The sequence below is a fragment of the Tamandua tetradactyla genome, chromosome 3 (genome assembly GCF_023851605.1).
Source record: "Tamandua tetradactyla isolate mTamTet1 chromosome 3, mTamTet1.pri, whole genome shotgun sequence".
Taxonomy (NCBI): domain Eukaryota; kingdom Metazoa; phylum Chordata; class Mammalia; order Pilosa; family Myrmecophagidae; genus Tamandua; species Tamandua tetradactyla.
Genome location: NC_135329.1, coordinates 125,312,866 through 125,331,408, shown reverse-complemented (window position 1 = coordinate 125,331,408; position 18,543 = coordinate 125,312,866). Strand labels below are relative to the sequence as shown.

The window sequence follows — 18,543 nt, the reverse complement described above, 5'->3', positions numbered from 1 at the left end:
TTCTAATTTTCATTATTTTAATTGACTTATCTAATGTAATACGGTAGAAGCTATAATGTTATCAGAGTAAACAAACTTTTTGTTAAAGTCTGTATTCTTTTTATCTTACTGAATTTGTATAAACAGAACTGATGACATTATCAATAAGGATATGATGGCGCATTTCTAATTGTGCTTCTGACAGCAACTGGCCACTACAATTCATTGAGACATTTAAGACTGACAAATTCCATTGTGAGAGCTACTCTGGATAACCAGTGAATGAAATTTAGTTTCCTTAAAATTATTTTTTAATGACATTTATATAAAGGGAATTGAGGGAATGGCACAAGCATAGAGACATGCTTTTAGCCTTATCTCATGGGCTGGACCTAAGGAGAATTTAACAGTATATAGAGGTAAGGCAAAAGAGTAGGATTAAACCAATATTAAACTAATGTTTATCTTGACATTACAGATTCCCTTAAAAGTCTACATTAAAAAAGCACCAGTACTGGAAAGTTTTATGGATTGAAGTGTGCCCCCCCCAAAAAATGTGCAAATACTAGACTCCAGTCTCAAGAATGTTATCCTACTTGAAGATGCTATTAGTTAAGATGAGGTCAAACTTGATTAGGATGAACCTTAATCCAGTATGACAACATCCTTATTAGGAGAGGAAATTTGGACACAGACAGAGACAAAGAAGGAAAAGAGCCATATGATGGAGGCAGAGATCTTGTGTTATGCTAGAAACCAAAGAATGCCCTTGATTATTGGCAAGCCACTGCCAGAGCTCTACAGATATTGGAGGAAGATGCTTTGATTTCAGAGTTCTACTCTCTGAAAGTGTGAGACCATAAATTCCTATTTTTTAAACCCACCCAGTTTGAGGTATGTTTTTATGATTTCCCCAAGAAACTAAGCACTCTTTGGTATAAGCCAGGTGCTGTTGTAACAAATACTTAAAAATATGGAAGTGGCTTTGGAATTAAGTAATAGGTAGTGGCTGGAAGAATTTTGAAGCACCTGATAGAAAAAGCCTTGATTGTCTCAAAAAGCCTGTTCATAGAAATATGGACCATAAAAGTGATTTCAATAATGGCTTAGAAGGAAATGTTGAATGTGTTATCGGAAATTGCAGGAAAGCTGATCTTTGTTATAAAGTGGCAGAGACTTTGCAAATAATTTCCTACTATTGGATGCAAAGTGCAATTTATAAGTTATGAACCTAGATATTTATCTGAGATTTCCAAGCAAGGGGTGGAACATACAGCCTGGTTCCTCCTACCTTGCTACATATGGTAAAATGCAAGAAAAAAGAGATAAATTGAGGGCTGAAGTGTCAGAATAAAAGAAGCCAGTATTTAAGCAGGCCATGGTGGCTCAGCAGGCAGAGTTCCTGCCTACCATGCCAGAGACCTGGGTTCAATTCCCAGTGCCTGCCCATGCAAAAAAAAAAAAAAGAAGCCAGTATTTGATGACTTGGAAAATTCTCAACCTATCCAGATAGGATGCCCTGTAGACATGACTTCCTCAGGTCAACAGAGCAGAGCCACCTCACTGCTGTTTGGAGAGGGAATGGTCATTGTCCCAGGGTTTGGAGATGGTGGAGCCACTGCCTCAATGGGCATGAAGAACAGAGCAAAGTACTAAAGACATCCCAGAAACAGCTCCCTGCCGATTCTCAGCCCTATATCTATTCAGCATCTTTTTCTATTGTCTGTAGATATTTTAACACATTTCCTTTCTTTCTTCAGCCTGGGGGAGACGTTAGATCTACTGAAATGGAATCAGTGCACCTTGAACCCAAAACCCAGAACAATCACTTTTAGCTTGTTACCATGTCAGAAACAATCAGTGGCAAGGCCTCTCCCCTAGTTTTTATTAATACTCAGTCCTCAGACAGCACAGGCATCCCTCCTTTCTACCAGGGAGCAGGGTATGTGGAGCTTTCCATCCACCAACCCTGACTTGAACAGTTTGCCTCCCTGGATTACCAGCCATGATAGAGTGTCCTCTGCTCTTTTGGAACTTTTGTGCTGTATAAGTAATAAAGAGGTCATTTTATTAAAAGTCTTTGCTGTGCCTAAGCCTGTGTTCTCATGAGCACTTGGAATAGCAGCTCACTCCACACATAAATCCAAAATCAGGTCTTGAGATCTATTGGAGTTTGCCCTGCTGGGTTTCAGACTTGTCCTCTTTATTCCTTCCAATTCCTTCCTTCTGGAATGTAACTTCTGTTTTAGAAACAGGTAACTTGCTTTAAAGTTGCAAAGTCCACAGATAGAAAAGAATTTTGTCCCATGATGAATCATACGAAAAGTCTCATCTGATTTAGATGGTTCAGAAGATGAGATTTTGGACTTCTCTTTGACGCTGGATGGCTTATGACTTTTGGGGATGTGGGGTAGGGTGAACATTTTTTGGATGTAGAAATTACATAAATTTGCCATACTCTGTTATGGCAACCCTAAGGAATTTAGGCAGAGTGTATAGGGAAGTAGTTTGAGGCAAGCATCCATAATAAAGCCTCCCAACCTTTCCTGAAAAGCCTGTTAGGTATAAAGAAAAAGAAGAAAACCCAAACCCATTGAAATTAAACACTGATTGTAAGTACAAGAACTTACAAACTACAAACTACAAAAATATCAAACTCAGTTGTGAAAAGCACATTATTTATCAGAAGATGGAGAGTTATTCCCTTATGGTATGTATTACAGCTTTGAGGTGGTCAGAACATAATTTCCTAGATTCCATATTCAACGCAGTATTTTTTTTTTTTTTTTGGTAGAGTGATTAAGTTATCCTAACTCCCAGGAGGGAAAAAACGACAAGACATATACATGCTCGTGTATGAGTAAGTGTGTGTTGGAAAGCAGCGTCCTGCTATGCCTGGAGATGAGAGTTTTCACGTCTTCAAGTGTCTCAGGGTGTCGGAGCACTGAACAGCAGGCCCAGGATCTGCGCGGCAGGGAAACAGAAGTAAGTGAGATGAAGGCCTACGGAGCACAGGCAGTTTTGCTAGGGGATCTGCACAGCAATCTTCCCACTACCACCCCCAGCTACGTATCTAAGAAGAGAATTAAACTAGCACAAATGTGGATAATGAGTGAGGCCAAATTCAGTCAATCAATAAGAAATGCTAGAAGATGATGTAGCAATGTCTGCTGAAATTTGCTTCAATTACATATAATTTTATATCACTACGCATTGTTTTTTATATGTGAAAGCAATTCCCAGACATTCCCCAAAATGCAAGGGCTAGGAGAATATACTTTCTCTGGGGAAAAATAGGATTTTTTTTACTGCATCAAAGGGTAAGAATTCTGAAACTTAATAGTTTTTTAAAATACAGTGATCCTTAAAATCAGATAAAGATTTCTTTTCTATGTAAACTTGAAAATGTGATTAAAAATGGAAAACAAAAAGGCGGTGCAACAGTGGCTCAGTGCCATGCCAGTGACCTGGGTTTGATTTCCAGTGCCTGCCCATGTAAAAAAAAAAAAAAAAAGAAGGAAAATAAAAATAATTACATTTGAAGAGAAAAATACTGTAAGTTATGATTTGATTATAACAATCTGGGTAATAACTTTTCAAAGTGCACTAACAAATACAAGGTAAAATATAAACAACATTGTAATGAATTTATCTTTCATACCTTCAAAATCACAGGTGAAGATAAAGCAAGAAGAATAAGTAAATAATAAAGAGAAAAAGCAAGGAAGGATCTATTAGAAAGAGACAGATAAAATTCCCAGTAACTTACCTCCCTCCTCAACTCCAGTGGGAATGACACATTAAATATACTTTGAAGCAACATTTAAAAACCAGATCAAACACTGAATAACCACCAGAAAACTAGAAGAAGAAGGGCATTCTAAGAGCCTTAACACAGATGACATACTAAACCAACCAGAAAACAGAACCAAGAAACCAAAAGGCATTAAAAGTAAAAAAAAAAAAAAAAAAAAAAAAAAAAAAAAGGGAAACACAAATGATAACAAAACTTTTCTCTCCTAAGAGGATTCATGAAAGATTCAGGAAAGGAGCAAATGGATTCTGAAAAACAGAAAATGTAGCCACTCCTACATTCTATTTTAGAAATCCTAGTAGCCAAATATCCATTCTACCACTTAACTGACAATAGGTAGGAAATTGCACATTTATTTCTGCAGAAGTTGAACATCATAAGAGTAAAAACCTCCACATCTGGGCACCTTGCAAAGAAGAAGTTGGTTCACCTCCTCACCACCCTGAACCCCTCCACACATCCTGGAGTCTCCAATCAGATTTTAAGTGCCTCAATCTCAAAGATAACCAAGGGATATCTAACTTTTGCAGAAATTCTACACATGAGAGATTTGAAAAATTATGAAAAAAAAAATCAAAAGATGCCAAGGCAATGCAAACAGTGAGAGAAAACGTCAACATCTTTAATACCCTCAAATCCCATCCATGAAATAAAATAGGGATGCTATAAAAGAAAGAACAGAGAACAAAAATAGCTCTTTGAAGTATAAAATATGAATAATTAAAATTTAAAAGTTGATGGCAAATAAAACAGCACTGAGAAAATCTCTATGAAAATTTAATAATGGTATAAAGATATAGATGATTGAAGAGAAAATGCAAGTAAATTAGACAATCAATGAAGGTAGAACAATGTTGGAATAATGGTTGGAGTACCACCAAATCAACTTTTCTGAAGTTACCAGGTACCACAGTGGTCAATTAGGACAAGTCAAACTGAAAATAGTAATCATGTCTTTATTCAACTACTAAGATAGTATAAGCAAGAGTGCAAAAGAGAAGTGCTGGCTTATCAGTGTTTTATTTTTCCCTACAGCACAACTGGACATGGGTCAGTCAAATGGTATGCTGCATTGTCAAGGTCAGACATCTCACTGCCAAGGAGAACTGAACATAAAACTCCTGCCATTTTATATATTCTGGGGGCTGGGGGAGGATGGGGGGAGGGCTACAAATGGAAAAGTGCTGAGTCAAAGCAGAGAAAAATGCCTTGGCCAAGTTCCCACCCCCACCCCTGATAAGGAGGTCTTGGTGGAGGTTTCTAGGCTAGGAAAGCAGATATGCATATAAGCTTGGCCAGTTTTGAGTAGGGGGCGGAGCTGAGTCCCTGGTTGCCACTCCCTCCAGAGACTGCAATCACTAGCAGTCTGGTGTTAAGGACAGCTTCTTCCCATTAGGTTTATAAGGTGAAATTTTTGCAATTGCCTAGGGTCAAGTCTGAAGGATCACACATAAAATTCTGACTGGGAGTCAGACTCCTCAACTCCACCCTTAATCCTTCAAAATCCAAGTAGAAAACGTAGGCTAACCCATCACGGGGAGAAATGTGTCAGATACTGAGGGGCTGTGACCATAAAAGTGGTTGATCAGTTTGGGGCAACAAAAGACCAGGACTGGGATCAAAATCACTTTAACCAAGGTGACCAGGCCTTTGTTGAAGAGGAAACATAGTCATGAGCCCACACTATTACCAAACTAAGAAAAAGATGTCTCATACCTCATTAGGATCTACCTAATAGTCGAGCCCAGAGGCCATATTTTTGAATCTCATAAAGGACTATTCAATTCTGCTAATGTCATTGATCCAGGTACAACATGAAGTGTTGACAATCTCAGTGACCCCTCCTTGATTGGCCAGCAGAAAACTGAGGTCCCTTTTGTTCTCCAATGCTGTTTAGGAACTAAGACTGGTCTGCCATGTCTCCAAAGTTGAGGTAGTATTATTAGTGTCCTCAGAGAGTCAAGAGAGGGTGAAAAATATTTTTCTAGTTGGATGACCCCAGCAATAGAAATAACTACCCACAAGATATGCATGAACAAGTCAGCAATGCCACCTGGCAATAATCCAAATAACTGGGGTTGCCTGGTTTTGGAGATCCTAACTTATTCGGCATGGTCCAGAGGGAAAGAAGGGAGAGCTATTTTGAATACTTGGAGATCTCTTATTGATGTACCATTGTGCATATTACGTTGATAGGAGGAAGATAAATGGGGGGCTAGTTTTTACAAAAGAAATATATCCCAAGGAGCTTCACAGTTTGGGGAGTGTCAGAATCCTTGAACACCACTGGGAACAACCAGCTATAAGTTCCTCCTCATGGACAGAGAACTTGAGTGAAGCTGAACAGTCTATGTAGGTTGGGATGAGTATAGGGGAGGAGAAACCTGACAGTAATGAAGCTAAAATTGCTCCAATGAGGTGCAAGGGTAGTTCAGTGGTAGAAGTGTCACCTGTCCTGCAGGAGACCCAGGCTCGATTCCTGGCCCATGCATTTCCCAAAACAAGCAAACAAGTAAAAGAAAGAAAGAAAAAACAAACAAACAAAAATTCAACAAATGGTGCTGCAATAACAAGATACTCACATGGAAAAAGAGTGAAATGTGACCCCCACCATACCGCATACCACAAAAAAGAAATTTGTGTACAACAGCAAATTTCCCTTTTTGGATGTTTTGTTTGCTTCCATCTCTGATAGGAGCAAGTTGGCATCTAATAAGGTGTTTTGCTCCTGTGATGTCAGAGTCCAGTTGTGGCAATGCATCTTGACCAAATAAATAAGGTTGCAGTATCTGAGGTACCAGCAAGTTCCATGGTTAGAGAATGTTCATTTGCGGTATTCAAATTAACAGAAATATGATGTTTATCTATGGGCAACAGGTGACATATCTAATGACACATTAAATTCAGGGCAGTGACAACTGCCGGGGACAGATGTATAATGAATTTGGCCAGGAGGGAGTCACACAGGTTGTAAAGGAGAGAGAGAGAAGAGAGTTCAGATCTCCATCCCCCCTACCATACCCTTATTCTCATGTCCACAGGTGATTATAGCCTATCAGTCAGGGGGCCTTTTCCCCATCAGTGTGGACAGTCTATACTATACTGTGGACATATATAAGGCCCTTGATACAATCCCCAAGGATTTGTTGAATATGTGCAGAGAGAGAATAAGAGAGGAGATATGGGAGACTGATTTTATATCAAACTGACTACTCTAGAAATGGAAATAAAACATATTGTTTTATAATGTGGGACCAATTATTAGAAGAAATATCTAAGATTTGAAATGACTGCTTCTGAAAAGTGAAACAGGGATCTCAGGAGGAGTACTAGTTTTTATATATGTCTCTTAGCATCCTTTGAATTTTTAAAATTATGGGCATGTTTTAATTTAAATAAAATTGAAAATTAATTTAACAAAACAAAAATCCTAAAAGTAGAAAAATGGATGGAGTAAAATGCATATCCAAAATCCTATTATTATACTCTCTAGTCCCACAACCCAGATATATTTGACATTGAGCTCCAAACTCTTTCCAGTTTGTCCCTATAGATACCAAAAAAATACATATAGATTTACAGATATATAAATAAATGAATATAAAAAAATAGACATATTCAAATTTGTAAAATATTTCATATAGTTTAGGTTGGAGAAGACATCTCTGATAAAGGGATAGGTTATGGAAATCATAAAGGGAAAGAGTAACCTCATAACTATGTAAAAATTTTAACTTCATTAGAAAATGAATGCCCATAATCAAAGTCAAAAGATAAATGAAGACTAATGTTCACATTTTCCTCATATATAACTGAAAAATGATTAATTTCCATGGATAGAAATCCTACAAATTGATTTTAAAAAAGGAAAATATCACAATAAAATATTGTCAAAATATGAACTGACAATTAACAGAAATATTCAATTGGAAAATAAACTTATGAATATGAATATCTGGGTAAATAGTAAAATAAATAAATGCCAAAAAAGGTATTTTTCCTCATTAAATTGGTAATAATCAATAGCATACATACAGTCTTGTGTGGAAGTGAAAGTGATAAACTAGAACTCTCACTGTCTCTTAGTTGAAGTGTAAATTCAAAGAATAAAGTATAATGGAAAAGTTAACTAACATTTGAGAAAAACAAAAGCATTTCTATCTTTTGTCCCAGCAATACTCCTTATAAGATTCCTCTGTATAAAATGCTTGCAGATATACACATGAATATTTGTAAGTATCTTCATGAGGAATTGTATAATAACAATGTTAGGCAATCTAATTGTCCATCACTAGAGGAAATGCTAAGCAAAATATATGTAACCTATACAAATGGAACATTATGCAGCCATTAGGAAGAATAAAATAGCTTTATAGTACCTAATATGGAAATGTCTCCATAACACATTGCTAAGGAGAAAACTCAAGCCACAGACAGCACATAAAGATCTATTCCCCTTATTCAAAAAATAAATAACAAAGTATACGTATAAGTACTTACACAGAAATATGTCAGGACACATGCCAACATTTAATGTTTCTACTACCACTTTCACCATAACTCAAGTATTGAAGTTTCTTACCTGGGCTAGTAGTTCAGTAGCCACTGAACTAGTCACCCAACATCTACGCTTACCCCTCCCCCACTATGCACTAAACTCCACAACAAAAATGTTGATTTCTTTTTCTTTTTTTTTTTTTTTTGTTGGTAAATGGAAATCAAACAGTATTTCTCTGCTGTTAAGATGGGATAGGAAAGGAGCAAAACTTCTAGTGAGCTGGACTGCGTTTACCAAAAGGTATATTCTTTCATTCTCTCCTTCACACCTTTACTGCCCTTATTTTTCCTTGAACATCCTGAGGTTTTTTGCTTTTACTCTTCCTTTTGCCTGGAAGGGTCTTCAGTCACATTGTTTACACAGGTGTACATCATTCAGATCTGGTCAAATGTCACTCCTGCAAAGAGGCTGCCCTGACCATCCCATCAAAATTATAGCTCTAGTCCTCTCTTTATCTTACTTTCTTTTTATTTATAGCGTTTATCTCAACCTGAGATTGTGTTATACATGCATTCATTTACTTGGCTATTGTTTATCTACACCACTAGAAATTATTTTCTAAGAGGTAAGGGCTTTTTCTATACCTCTGTGTCCTCAGTGTCTAGGAAAGATCCTGGCATGTAGTAGGTGACCAATAATTATCTGTTTATCACAACACGGCATGCTGGTTAAGAGCTAAAGGCTTTAGAACCAACCTGCCTATGTTCAAATTTTCCACCTCTGACATTTAGCAGCTCTATAATCTTGAGCAAGTTACTTGACTTTCATGCCCTTTTAGCAATACAAGCATAATATTAGCACCTATTTTTAATATTGTAATTATCCAATATATATAAAGCACTTTGAAGTTTATCTGGCACAAAACATTTATAGCTGTTGGCTATTCTTATCACTGCTAAAATCTGTTGATGGAATGAATGCAGGAACAAATTTATGAATGAATAAATGAATAGTGGAGATGAAAGGGAATTTCATTTCTAAGTTGCCATGCTTAAGTCTTTAATTGCAATCATGCTTTTCTTTATTACTTTTAAAATGTTTTGGAAATTAATTTTAAAGAGAGTGGGAAAAAAGCAGTAACTGCGTTTTTCCAGTGGGAAAGAAAGTCTGTGGCTTAAAATGTCTTTCCCAACTCTCACTAGTCCTTGTCACCAAGCATGCTGCCCTCCACCTTGAAATTCATTCTAGGCTGCTCAAAATGATAATAACAGTGTTACAAGCAGGCCAGTTAACCTCTGTTGCTCTCTTGTGTCTCAAATCCCCATAATCCAAAATTTGCCCTTCTGTGCCCTGATCGACGATTTGGAAAGCTGACTTCTATGGACTCTGTCATTGCCCTCTCTCTTCTTATTTTAGGGTTCCAGTTGAATTCAGCCAACAGGAAGGACTGATAGAAAATCAGTGAAGAAGAGGAGAAAGAGCATGAGGTTGGCGTATATCTCCCCCATATCTGCTCATATTACCAGCTGTGTCAGCAGCTATAACCATCTATGGCCACAGTTACTACAGGTCTACCGCTATTGCATATATCTGAATTTCACTGGACTCCATTCCCCTTGCTCCTTAAGGCCTAGGAAGGGCAAATGACTCCCTGTTATTGCTAATCCCTGAGTGTGTCACTACTTCTGGTTGATATCTGTAAACTTGCTCGCACTTCTGTAAATAGTCCCTTCATTAAATTATTTCCAGCTAAATCTTCTTAAATATGTCATCTATTTCTTGACCAGCACTCAGAAAATTGTATTTCATGATGCAGCTGGATAGTATGATAAATCCAAAAGTTATGCTCTGTGCACCATCAGCTCTCATCTCACAAAAGTAATGACCACCTAATGAAGAAGGCCATTTAGTGCCTGCTGTATCATCTTACAGCATCTCTGTTTTGGATTACTCCCTGCTCATTTCTTCAGGCTTCTCAGAATCAACTGCCATAAAGGGAGGAGATGGCCATTCCCATGCAGTCATTTTACAAGTGAGATCTTTCTTTGACTAAGTTCACAAAATGTTCTGCTAATGAGCCCTGGAAAGAATTTGATTTCACTAAATTCCCATAAGCCATTTCTTTGAGTCTTCGGGTGACAATTTGAAGCAGACAATCATAGGAGAAAATTAACTCAGCATAGAAATGCTTAAAAATTCTTCTGCTTAGATTAAGTCTCCTGAGCATACATTTTTAATATGAAAATATCCACTCAAGCTGAACAAAATCAGCTTCAAAACAGACAAATTGGGGCACTTTTATCTGGTAACAGGCCCTACTCCTCAAAGTCACCATTTGTATTCTCTTTCCTGTATACCTCCTTGTTTGGTGGGGGTGGGGGGCACTCTAAGGAGGAATATCTAAGGAATTTGGCACTGAACAAACTCTAAATAAATATCAATATTGGTGTTTTGTGGTTTTTTGCTTGTGTGTATGTGTGTTTTTTACAGCCTCGTGGCATGATCTTCTAGCAGAGAATTTGAGGAACTAAAAAGTGAATAAAAGTAATATTTGTTTAATGATTACATTATTTTTGTTGAGTAATTTACATATATTCACATTCAGGTTCCTTATGATGTCTTTGCAAAAATTTTAACACTCTCAACACAGTTACTTGATCAACCAGTAGGACTGGGTTGGTATATTTGTTAAATGTATATATAAAATTTAAGTGTATTAATTTTTTTATTTATTGAGATTCTCAATGGCTTCGCACCATATGTTACCCACTTAAATTATTACTATTTAGAATGTTTCTCTTTGACTTTGGTTTTTTGTTTTCTCACCCTTAGTTTAAAAATTGGCAATAATATTTTTTCCTTTTAACATACTGCTTTCAACTTAATAGAGAACTTTCTGAACCAAATAAAAAGACATTCCATGGTTTTATAAATGGTGTATGGAATATTGGAAAGACCTGTATGAGGCTCCAAAGGGGCTATCCTTTAGAACTTAACTTCTCTTTGTTATCATCCCTATCAGATATAGAATGTCCTGAAGTTTTGCACATTAAAGAACACAAGAAAAAAGGTGGGTAACCTGAAGTGTACAAGGGGATGAGGAAAAAAGTTTGGAGAGAAAAAAAAAATTCCAAGAGAAAGTATGTTTTTAGAACATTTACAGAAGGTAGGAGAATATGTTCTGACATAGGTCTGATGCGGCAAAAAAAAAAATGGGGAAAAAAATCAAGGAAAGAGATTCAATCTAACAGTAAAAAGTCACCTGCAATATCCCCACAGGACACTAGGGTCTGACAGGGAGGAGGCAGCATTTGAATATTTGAATCACTTTTGGCATATTTTAGTTATTTCTAAGTGCAGAAGTACAGAGGTCAAGAGAGCATCTGTCTTGCAAATGGAGCGAGGTGATGATGGTGGTCAGAGCCAAGTAACATGACTAGCGTGTCTTCCAATCACCAACTTTGTTTTCTGACCCCTTGCTACTGGTCCTTGTAACCACCTTCTTCCTGTGACTTAAGGAAAAGTTGAGCCAACAAAAAAGTTTAACACTTTAAGCCTTATCAAAAAATATACAGCCTAGTGTGAATGTTTATTCAATGCCTTCCCAAACAAAGCTCTTGTAAGACTGAAGACAGGAAAAATAAGAAAGAAGTTCAATATGGAACATACTCTCTGGAGTGGGGTTGGAGTGGAAGGCATTCAGTGTAGCTGGGAAGAAAGGAAGGGAACAGTGCAAGTTTGAATGCCAAAGATAAATTTGGCTTACTTCTCATCTTGCTTAAAGTAACACAGCAAAGCCATGTCCCCAGGTACATGCAACAACTGGTCACTTTGGGATAAGAAATTGTTTAAAAAAACCAGATAGATTCATGCGCTGAACAGGGAGTTGGAAATGCATTTCTGTCATCCCACAGATGTTTAGAGTCTCTTTGTCCTAGAAAGCCAGAAGACCCTTAATTCAGCCATCTCTAGGCCTCGCTGAAAATATTTTACTACATTGCATGTTTGCAGGATCACAATTTCATTACCAAAATTCTTCTGGTCTTGATTGTCTGTTGAGATTTGATGATTACAGTACTACTGTAAATTCATAAAATCTATGCACCTTACTTAGAAGGACATAAGGCAACTGTGTTCAATCTTTTCTCATTCCAGAAGAAAGGAAAGTCTATGAAAATCATCATCCAAATAAATTGGGCATAGCGACTAGGCTAGTTATTGTTTTGGTGGTTTTAACAATTCCTGATCAAACTTTGAGTCTGCAGTTTAAAATCTAGTTAGCACCTTGTCCCATACACTGTAATCGATTCTGGCAGTCCACAGAGTGTTTCTAGAATGAATTCCTACTGCATTCATTGTTCCACCAACCTTCCGATAATTTTGTCAAATCACCTGCTGGATTCTAATTTTCTGTGTCTTAAGTGAGATATCTAACTTATATCCTTTTTTTTTTTTGCATTTCCAAATAAAAGGAATTTGGACATGCAATAAATCACTGGAAGTTAGCAGGGAAAGAAAGGGCCTGCAGTTTGGAATAAAGACTGATTTAGAAATATGCTCAGCAATACCATAGAATAATATAAGACAATTTAGTATAAAAAGAACAGACTGGCACGTAACCCAGTACCATAAGGTACCTCAAGGTGGACAGTTTTGTTCACGCCAACTGTACTGCAGCACCAAGTACCTGTCGATTCTCAGAAGATGCTCATTGAAGTACCTTAACAGGGCAGTTTAATAATTAACACTTCCAACCACTCTAAATTAGAACCAACTCAAGAGATAGAAAGTGAACTTTAAAAAGATCAGAGAATCATCTGCTAAGAAGTCATTTTTGGAAAATAATCTGTCTAATGAGGAAAAAAAAGTGAAGAAAAAGTGGGATGTGGGTTTTGCTATTTTCAGCTCTTTGTTTTGCTTTCGGCAAGGTGTCTATAATCGTTGCTGTGAATATTGTAACATGCTGTCTGGGTCTTCTACCGTAAAAACTGAAAATGAGATCATATCAAGCCATTGCATGTCACATGTGGGAAGAATAGCCTAAATCATTAACTCAATGGTAATTATCTCTGGAGAAAGTACTGCTGAAGACAAAAGGTATATTAATTTGTTTTGCTATTTTCGATACTTGAAGCTCCAAAAAGGAAGCTTTTGGAAGACTGAATAGACAAAACTATGGGAAGCCATGAACACATAATTTCAGTTATTAGTCTATCTGCATATTAATATCCTAGGAAGAAAAGAATGGAGAATGGAACTCCTGGACTGTCTCTGAAAAAAAAATAAAAAATTAGATGTACTCTGAAATGAAACTTGTAGCCTTGGCTTATTAAAAAAAACAGGAAAATTATTTTTCATGCAAAATGTCATGAATTTGAGTAGATTGAAGATAAGAAAAATGGCCAATTGTAGTTTTAAACTTAAAATTGCTTCTCCTACTCCAACCAAGAAAACCAAAACCTTTCACTATTTCCCCATTTCTCTTTTCCTTCATAGTTCACAAATAAAATACAGTGATAAGTAGTTATTAAACCTATTAATATCTTATTTTGTACAATTTCCAGTGCTTTAAACACATTCCCTGTGTCAAAAATACACATAAATAATAAAAGCACCAATAGAATCCTTGATTTCCTTACAGAAAAGATACAGACAGTAAGTATTCATTTGCCATTTCATTTTGGGAAACAACCTGTGCTATTAAAGATACAATCCCAAAACCCATTAAAGTGAAACTCATCCCTTTTGTATTCAAAGTCAGCCTCATCTTTTAGAGCACAGAAATGGAATTTTCTCATTTATGTTTTCCAGAATGCCAACGCTTTCCATTCCGGCTACCTAGAGTAATTTGATGCGCTTTTTCAATACATGCAGCCAGAAGATGACTAAGATGGTACTTTTCCACAAGGGGTGATCAGTTAGGATATAAGTATTGCAAATTACAGATCTGTGATGTTAAGGAGCACTAAGTTCCTAATATAAGGTTGTTTTTAGCGATTCTTATTGTCTCCCATGAACAAAAGCACAGGCTAATGGTGTGAGCTGGTGCGCAGCAGATACATTCTCCCTACATTTACACCCTATGCTCTGTGAGAATAAAGAAATTTCATGTACGAAAACATAAAATTGTAACTCTAATATTAGACTCCTCTGGACCCAGCAAAGATAATTTCTGTGCCCTTAGCTATATGGGCAATCTCTTCCTTTTACTAAACTGGAAGATGATGGAAATTTCCTTTTTCAGTTATTTTCTAATAATCAGCATTATGTCTCACAAATATATGGTTCTATATATAAAAATGTCCCATAACTGATTATGGAGTAACTGACACAGCAATCTAAACAGGTATATATTATTTATTTTTCCTAATTTATATTTTGACAGATGACAAAACCAAGATTCAAAAGCTATACAACTTGCTGGATATCACCAGGCATATAAATGGTAAGTACAAGGTTTGAGCACAGATGTTTTCGTATTTAGACTTACACAGTCCAATATGATACCCACTAGCTGCAAATGGCTATTAAACACTTGATAATTTGTTCAAATTTAGATGTGTTGTAAGTACAGAATGTACACCAGAATTTGGAAACTTGAAATGAAATTAAACTGTCAAATAATTTATAATTATAGTCATTAATAATTTTATATTGATTGCACATTGAAATGATAATATACTATACTAGGTTAAGAAAATATACTAGATTAAAGAAAATACAACATTAAAATTTGTATCACTTATTTCTTTTTACATTTTTACATATCCTGACTACTAGACAATTTGAAATTAAATATGTGGTTCTTATTTGTGGTTCATATTACGTTTGTATTTGGACAGCACTGTAGTAGATGATGCTTTCTAAATCTTTGCAGAAAAATAATCAGTTGTTTACCTGCTGGATTTTTAAGAAAAATAAAAAACATTTTTTAAAAGTGGATTTCGCTTTTGAGATAAAATTACATATATTTCTGTTTGCATGTGCTAATATACTGATCACACGCGAATGAAAATCATTTTTTCCCACGAATGAGCTTCCCATTTTTAACCTAGAGAGACAGCAAATTCCACGCTATGTGGCTTTTTGTTTTCTTTAAAAGTCTGTACTGTGTTATCCTATTGTCAGTTCTTGCAAGGATTGTTTGTACTGCAAAACTCTCAACACCTGGAAGCTCTGCATGACTGGATGGCTTCTTCACATAATCAGAAAGTGTCTAGAATTACATTGTCATATTGGATGAATGGTGCAATCATTTAGCAGCTGTTCTCACACTTTAGTGCACATAATAATTAGGAGGGAAACTTATTGAAATTATAAATTCCCAGGTTCCCACTTCTATTGAGTTTGATTCAGGAGACTTGCATACTGTCCAGTAATGTTCATTATATCAGTCTTCTCAGACGATTCAGATGTATGTAGCCTAGAGATCACTCTTTGCAAAACACTTATATAGAGAGATTGTGTGTGTACTTGGAAGCTGAATACATAAATTTCCCCCAAAACCATATAGATGTCAATAACCAGAATTCAGGATTTATTCTTAGGTATTTATTTATAAGCCTATATACATTGTCATAGAACCCAACATGAATCAGTATCAATGAGCTGATCAAAGGGGAATTCATTTTGGGAAAATACATAGATTTTTAAGCCCTGGATTTGTAAAGGGCAAGTCTTTTCCAATTCCAAAATTTCAGTCTTTCTTAATATTTATAAAATGCAATTAATGCTTGCCTCACTAGAATGCCCATAATCTACTTTAAAGTGCTATAAAATGATATTATTAAGTCTTCAAACTTTTTCCATCAAGAATACCTTAATTAGTTGCATATGTGGTAGCCTATAGTGTTTAGTCTTCACTGTGGCTTTAAAGAAATGCAACCAAAGTTAGAGATTGCATTATGATATTCAGACTTTGATTCAGTCCATATGTAAGACATGTTTTTAAAAAATTTAATTTGGAATTGATGTTGTGAAAATATAACACTTGATAGGGAAAAAGCTTCTTTCTCACTACTTACATATCTGATATATAATATATATTATACTGCTTCTCTCACTATATTAAATAATGTTATACCATATTATACTATGTGGTATGCTTCATAAAATGGTGACATTGATCTTGTTGTCTTTTTGCACTTTCTGATATTATTTGCCAAATTCATGTGAGAGTGTTGTCAGAGCCTAAAGCTCTATAGAGTCAATAATTGAACTTGATTATTTATGAAAGAATGTGCAATATTGAGGCTTATTTTAATTAAAAAATCAGTGCATATAACATGCAAAAAATTAAAGTTATTGTCTATATATTAATCCTTGCATGAGGAGCCAGAAAACATCAACTTTTTCCAAAGAATCTTTTTCAATAGAAGTGAGTGATCAGAACATGTAAGGTATTTTACTAAGTATGTTATTATGGGAAAGTAAAAGTTATGAACTGTGCCTTCCACCACCAAGGTTGGCAATATGTGCGCCTGTGGAATAGAATCAGCATTCTTTAAGCAACTGATAAGTAACGAACTAATGAATGAACCAATGAACAAGTATACATGCAGTTATAATAACCCTGTCAAAATCCAGGCATGTCCTTCTCAATGGTCTCTCATCTGTCTACATGAGACATGTCTTCTCAGGTGTCAACAGTCTCCCTTCCTTGTAGGAGAAAGAATCCTGAATATTAAATTTATTGTTATAGATACAACTATCTTTAAATGTTATAGCATGTACTGAAGATATTTGGAAATTACCATATTAACTACACTTGCGAGTGAGGGCTGAGAAATAAGGAGAATCAGTTATAGTCAGATCCACAATAAAAAAAAACTCTACAGACAAAAAATTTGGAATGGCAAGTAATGGACCTATTTCAGCTGAGGTAGGGGATTTCACTAGAGCACAGATATGGATATGCCCAATGCTTAATTTTACAAATTAACATGAATTAATAGAGATGGTGAAAATTCCTTCAAGAATAAAGACTGATAGCATCAGGACAAAGCAGGGCAAACTAAGTGGAGGGATACAGCGTTAGTTGAGGAATTACTATGTGCTGGGTCTTTTAATTACTTCTTAAGTCAATTAATCCTTATACCAACACTGAGAAGTAGGCATTCTCTAATTTTCCAGAAAAGGAAATTGCATGTCTCCCAGCTACCTCACAAAGCCATATGGTTAGTAAATGATGGATCCATGTCAATTCTGATTTTTCAATTTCCTGTGCTTTTTCTTCTGCTACCTCTCAAAGAAAACAGTTGTTTCTGAATAATTTCTAATATAGCTGGTCTTAGTTTTAACTTCCACCCAACTCACAGGTGCCTCTAATTTTATATGCCATACTGAAAGAAGAGACAATTACAAATAAGAAAGTGTCCTAATGTCCAACCCAAATGAACTCTGCAGTCTTAAACAGAGCAGAGGGCAGAAGTACAAACAGGATGAGACTACAAAATCAGTAATTTTACTTATCTAGGCAGAATTTCAACGATCTATCTGCAGACAACTACCTGCTGTGAACCCCCACACAGATCACATTCATTTCACCAAAACAAATTAGAGAGGTGAGAGGGAAATAAATAATTAGCACTTTGGCCAGTTCCAGAGGTTCTTCCTTCTAGCTATATTTATGTTTTCCTTTCACAGCAAAATTGAAACTGTGAAAACAAAACCAAAAAGAACACTTAGTTGAATGCCTCTAAACTGTTCACATACTGTGTTCCTTTTGAGGAGTTGCTATAACTCTTTAGAGAACAAAAATACTTTACTGAAATGAAAAAGAACTTTGGAAGTGAATGTATGCATTTATGCTAGAGAAAGAAGGAACTGCACTGATAGGGCAAGCGCCATATTAATCCTGTTTGGGACAGGTGAGAAAATGTCCATAATTGATAGTAGCTGACAGATTCCAGGGACTGTGAAAAGCAAGGTCTTTGGGAAGTAGACTCTGCCAGGCAGTGGATACTGAATCTCTGTGGAGAGGTACTTAGAAATCCCTTGCCAGCATGTTGAGTGGTAGTTATTGTGGAACTGATAGGAAATATTATCTAACTAGGCAAGGCCTGTCTCTTTTCCACAGAGTTATTCATCCCTGTGCCCCTCTATTCAGCAATATAACTCGAAAACGTCCCTGTTCTTGTACCAGCTACATAAGTTCATCTCCATTATTTGTCTATGAACAGTAACAACCATATTTATTCATTCATTTTCTTTCTAGTTGCATCCTCAAAGTCTGGAACACAATAAAGGGAAC

General features: G+C 36.1%; 1 long non-coding RNA gene across 1 annotated transcript in view; it reads right to left on the bottom strand.

Moving 5' to 3' along the window:
- Nucleotides 1-2,676: 2,676 nt before the first annotated feature.
- Nucleotides 2,677-18,543, bottom strand: part of LOC143676332 (uncharacterized) — a 111,436-nt gene continuing 95,569 nt past the window's right edge. Inside the window, exon 3 of the long non-coding RNA XR_013172008.1 lies at nucleotides 2,677-2,943. This is a non-coding gene — a long non-coding RNA (uncharacterized LOC143676332). The remainder of the gene's footprint in view (nucleotides 2,944-18,543) is intronic.